Raw genomic sequence first — 6,000 nt, forward strand, 5'->3', positions numbered from 1 at the left:
TGCAAACTGTAGGTCACTAGCTGGACTCAAGGTCAGCACATGGAAGTTTTAAAGTTCAAAATGTGATTTCTGATGCAACATATCACACAAACAGTGACATGTTTTTGTAGTGTATCAGCACAGATGTACATGCACACTACACAATGGTCAACACATCAAATCAGAGAATTAAGGTACATCAAATCCGAGAAGAGGACCATAAAATGCGATGTGTTGCATGTGTTGGGCAAAAATCAACCTGTGTGATGAATAAAAATGAATGCAGTTGCATCTGTGCGATACAGCCTTGCAAACTTGTACCTTAAAAAATATATATTTTACAGTGGCATTACAAAGTTTGGGCACTCCTGGTCAAAATTTCTGTTAACGTGAATAGTTACATGAGAGGAAGACAAACTGTCCAGACAAACAAAAGGCATAAAGAGACTGAACATTCTTTTCAATATTTTAAGCATAACAAGTGTATTGTTTTTGTTTTGTACAATTTTAGAGGGATAAAATATAAAGGAGAACCATACAAGAATTTTGGCAACCCCAAGAGATTTGAGCTCTCATAACTTTTACAAAGTTCACAATCATTGTTAAGAGAGGCTAGGTGATATACATCTCAAAGCTTCATAAATACTGTGATGCCTCAAACCTTATCTCAACCATCAGCAGCATGGGCTCCTCTTAGCAGCTGCCTAGCACTCTGAATATTAAAATAACTGATGCCCACAAAGCAGTAGAAAACTATAATAGGACAGCAAAGTGTTTTCAGGCAGCCCCTCCCTCACTTTGTAATGTAATTAAGACATGGCAGTTAACAGGAACAGTGAAGGTCAAACTGATGTCTGGAAGACCTCGAAAACTATCTACGAGAATTGCTTGTAGGATTGCCAGAAAGACAAATAAAGTCAGCATTTTCAATGCAAAAAACTTTCAGAGAGATTTAGCAGACTCAGGAGAGGTGGTGGACTGTTGTTCTGTGCAGCGACACCTGCACAAATATGACCTTCATAGAAGAATTGTGAGAAGAAATCCTTTTCTGCATCCTCACCACAGAATTTTGCATCAGAAGTTTGCAAAGGAACTTGTGAACAAGCCTAATGCATTTTGGAAAAAAAGTTCTGTGGACTGATGAATAAAACGTATTGGCCTCGATGAGCAAATGTAGGTTTGGAGAAAAAGGGAGCAGAATTTCATGAAAAGAACAAATCTCCAGCTGTCAAGAACAGGGATGGATTGATAGTGCTTTGGGCTTGTGTTGTAGCATGTGGCCCAACGAACATTTCACTGGTAGAGGGGAGAATGTATTCAATTAAATACCATCACATCACATCATCATCATCATCATCATCATCAAAAAAAAAAAAAAACTGAAGATGAAAAGAGGATGGCTTCTACAACAAGATAATGATCTTAAACACACCATCCAGAATGGACTACCTCAAAAGGATCAAGGTGAAGGTTTTGTCTCAGTCCCTTGATGTAAACATCACCAAAAATCAGTGGACAGACTCCAAAACACAGTGCATGCAAGACAGCCACAGAATCCCATACAACTGGAAGCTTTCTTTGGGAAGAAATGCTAAAAATCTCCCAAACAAGAACTGGAACTCTTTGCTAGCAACAAAAAGCTTTTACAAGCTGTGATGCTAAGGGACTGTTACTAAGCACTGACCATGCAGGGTGCCCGTACTTTTGCATTGGGCTCTTTTCCTTTTTTGTTATTTGAAACTGTAAAAGACAGAGGGGAACAAGTCATCTTGTATAAAACACTAGAGAAATAGGTCATCTTTAATTTTTCAAAATCAGGTCATCTGTTACTTGCTTAGATACTCAAAGAACCAGAAATTTTGACCAAGAGTGCCCAAACTTTTGCATACTGTTGTGTATGTGTTATATATATATATACATATAATGTAATTTTTTTTCCTTGACCTGACATAAGTAAGCTTAAATTCAAGACTACCTATCACTTAACCTTACGTTAGCTTAAAATAAGGATAATTTATTGTAATAAGAATATTACAATTCATGTCACTGGCAACAACGATGGCCTGAGAGCAGACTTCTGCTCACACAGAACTGACTAACAGTCATCAATTAAAAGCTGTGAGGCTATTCAAAGCAAAATGATCCACAACTTGTATCCCTAGGGAAAAAAAAAAAACTTCTGGATTCTAGTTTTAAGTTATTACACAGCTTCCCCTGACATTTGTACTTCTCATTCGAAGCTTAATATATGTGTGTTTTGTTCGGCATCAGGTGTTAAAAATGTGCAATTTACCATTATGGGCTGTCTGACAACATTTCTTGTTGAGGTTTCGACGGTGTCCTGCGTCCAATATCAATGTCCTTTGTTCGTCACATGGCTGCTCAGGTGATGAACTGCGCTACTTGTGGTTGTTTTTCAAAATGGCAAGATACTTTTAATACTTACGCTAGAATTGAATTTTGTGGCCTGTAACGTTACTCGATAGCCTTCACCCTGTGTAGCACTAGAGCTTTGTGCAGAAGAAGTGAACGACTATTCCTGCACGAACAGAGGAACCACCAGTAACAGTGAGTGAGCATTTCAGAAGCGAAGGCTTGGAAGCTGATGTTTCGTTTGTGGGACATCTCTGTGAATACAGCCTACCTTCACTCTGTATTTAGTTTAGCAGTTTAGCAGATATTTACAGAAGCATCCGGACATTACTCGGGCAGTTTTCCTACCGTGCTAATGTTCGAATATAAGTTCATGAAATAAGCGCTGAAGGCTGCACGAGCCCCTGCATGGCGTCTGACTGCAGGCCTGCACAGCGTAGACACCGTCTGACATTTGCCTTTCATACTCTTACAAAAACGCACACGTACAATCTATAGAAATTCCTTGGGGCAATGGCCCATATCATAATAGAATACCTTCTGTATTTGTTCGGACATTGTGAAAACCGGGTAATACAGGAGCCACTGCGTAGTCACACACCTACCAGCCATTTTGGGTGTTTTCCCTGTCTTGTTGGCTAACGTTAGCTACATGCAGAAAACATTTACACAGTTCCGTAACATTTTATGGACATTCGTACCATTTCCGAGTCCATAATACATTCAATAAATACCTTTCACAATGAACCAATGCGAGGCTTGGTTGTAACCGGTAAGTCTCGACTCCTTTTCAGCCTGTACTCATTCGTAGCAACTTCAGCCTGCGTTCCGCCATCTGCAACAACCCTTCCGCCCGAGCATTTCAAAATAAAACCGTCATCTCCGCGAATCGATTAATTTGAATCTATTAACTATTGAACAAAAGCCCAAATTATCTTTCAAAACATTCCAAATTGTGAGTCATTTTCATTGTATTGAATGACTATGTCGCCAAAAGCAAGAGGTTGGGTCTTTTTTAGCGCCAGTTTTTGCCTGTCATATATTTTAAGCAGTGGCGTGCCCAGACTTTTTTGGCTGCGGTGGCCCCAGTGGTGCACTTACAGGTCAGAATAGCGTTCATTCACCACTGCTTATATGTACTTTAATGACTAGTGTGACAAAATCTGATGGTTTCTTACATTCCTGGGTTTTTTTTGTTTTTGGTTTTTTTTTTTCAGTTTTCTTGCATTACATTCATTTAGCTGATACAATTGTCCAAGTGAGTTCAAATAACTTTAAGTCCTCAAAAAGAAGTTGAACTTTGAGAAGTAAGTTGTAAACGAAACTAATGCACATTCAAAAATATTCAAGACACAGTTGGCTCACACTAAAGTCCTGCCTTAGTTTTGGCACTTCCACTTTGCCGTCATTTTTTCAGCCCCAGCAGTTGTTGCTTGGTGTGTGTGTGTGTGTGTGTGTGTGTGTGTGTGTGTGTGTGAGAAAATGTATGACATCCGTACATTCTTGACACATTCTGCCACGTGGTGAATTGACTGAAAAGTAAATATGTAAGTTGTCATGACCACTGCTATGCTCATCTGACTGAGATCATATCTAGGCTATAACAAAACAATGGACAGATGATGCAGCTGTGCCACACGCTATATTTATCTGATGTCTCTTTAAAATGATGGCTCCAAAGCAAAGAAATGTCATCCTGCTAAATGTCTGTTGCCTTGACATCTCTCTCCTTGTGTCTCTTCTTTGCCTCCTCTGCTCACGTATTAAGTGGGAGGAGGCAAGGAAAGGAATCAAGGATGTATAAACTGAGAAATGAGAAGAAGGTTATGTAAAGGTAGAATCGAACGTCATTTTGGCCAAGGAGTCTGATTAGGAAGTAGGCGGCTTCTGAAGCAGAAATATTGGCGAGTGCTGTTTTTGAATCTTGCAGAAGGAACAGGGACTTTAATTGTGATTAAACAACATTGACTTTGGATTTGTGGACATTTGGACTTCTTTATATTAGGACTAGGTTTTGTGGGAAACATTTTGTATGAATATCAACTGACTGTCTGTATCAATCAGGAATGGTATTCTTGTGTTGTTCCTTGCAAACTCTGGCAGGATGGCAGGGCAAGAGAACAGTAGTGACAACACCACAGAGTTAAGTGAGGAAGGTGATAGGAGGAAGAGTGAGTGGGAGGAGGTGGTGAGAGGAAGATGAGATATGAGTAGTCATAAGAGAAAGAAAAACGTATCATCTGCTGTAGCTGGGTTGGAAAGCGAGGCAAGAAAAAGTCAGCAGAAGGACCTGAAGGCAGGATTGCTTAATGTCACAGTAAGGTTTGAGGGAGAAGGAGGTGTAAGTGGGTGTTTGGGGAGATGGAAACTTGCTAATAGGGTGCAATACAGAAGTAGAGTTGGAGAAGATAAAGATGACTCCCACTGGGAAAGTCAAATATTCAGAATTGGAAGAGTTGGGGAGCAGAGGCTCAGTGGTTGCAAGGAGGTCATCTCTAGGATTCCTCTAAGTGTTAGCAAGGAACTGGTGGAAAACCTGAAGATGGGGAATTGATGGCACATCATGGCAATAATGCAAGAATTGATGTAAATACAGGGAAAAGAATTTGTGCTTGATCTTAAGTTTTTATCAAGCACCGTTGCATCAAGAGGTGTGGGGGATGATAAGAATGATGGGAGGGGACAGAAGGGAGTGGACTTACCCATTTCTGACTGATGGAAACAAAATTACAGTAACAAATAAGGAAAAGGCGGGGAGGAGATGTTTGTGTTATGGTGCATGGCTCCAGTAATTTATCTGAAGAAGGAAGAAGAGGAAGAGAGTGAACAGAATATGAAGAAATCCAGGCTTTGGGTAGGAAAGATAACATAGGTGGTGAGCAAAATTTCCCTTTCAACATGGTAGAATTAAGAAAGGCACAAGAAAAAGCAGGAAAGGCTGCACCTGGCAAAGATGAAATATGTTATAGCGTGTTCAAACATCTAAGTGGAGGAAGTCGGGAGAAATGACTGCTGCTGTACAACAAAGTATGGCATGAGGGAAGAATACCACAGAGCTGGAAAGAGGGAAACCTGGAAAAGATGCCATCAGGCCTGGAAACTACAGAGCAATTGCCTTAATATCACACATCTGTAAATGAATGGAACGTATGATAAATGAGAAGTTAATGTATGTTTTGGAAAGCAGTGGTTCGGTGACTACATGTCAAAGCAGATTGAGGAAAAGAAGGAGTACAGTGGATCCAGTGGTGTGCATAGACAATGAAATAAAGAAAGCACGAGCAAATAAAGAATTAATGAGAATTGGAGGGAAAAATTCAGTCGGATTATGTTTCTTAGATGGAAGAACTATTCAGGTGAAGATAGGGTCAGAGCTATCGAGCCAATGTCTTGTAGAAAATGGGATACCTCAGGGGAGTGTAGTTAGTCCAACATTATTTTCCATTATGATAAATGATATATTTGTAAATGTTCCAGTGGATATGGGGAGATCGCTGTTTGCAGACGACGGGCTTTGTGGAAAAGAATGAGAAATGTTGAACTCATAGTTGAGAAAATGCAATATGGGATTAATTCATAGAAAAATGGTGAACAAAATGGGCATTTAAATCTGCTGAGGAAAAAAACAAAAGCTGTGTTCTTCACAAA

The 6,000-nt window shown here is 39.8% G+C and overlaps 1 protein-coding gene across 3 annotated transcripts in view; it reads right to left on the bottom strand.

Moving 5' to 3' along the window:
- LOC143319756 (uncharacterized) overlaps positions 1-3,197 on the bottom strand; it is a 210,441-nt gene extending 207,244 nt beyond the window's left edge. For all 3 annotated transcript variants that reach the window (XM_076728950.1, XM_076728949.1, XM_076728948.1), the window contains exon 1: positions 3,087-3,197. The gene's annotated coding sequence lies outside the window, so the exon portion shown is untranslated. The remainder of the gene's footprint in view (positions 1-3,086) is intronic.
- Positions 3,198-6,000: the final 2,803 nt, after the last annotated feature.

Source organism: Chaetodon auriga, chromosome 4 (assembly GCF_051107435.1).
Source record: "Chaetodon auriga isolate fChaAug3 chromosome 4, fChaAug3.hap1, whole genome shotgun sequence".
In the NCBI taxonomy this organism is placed as follows: Eukaryota; Metazoa; Chordata; class Actinopteri; order Chaetodontiformes; family Chaetodontidae; genus Chaetodon; species Chaetodon auriga.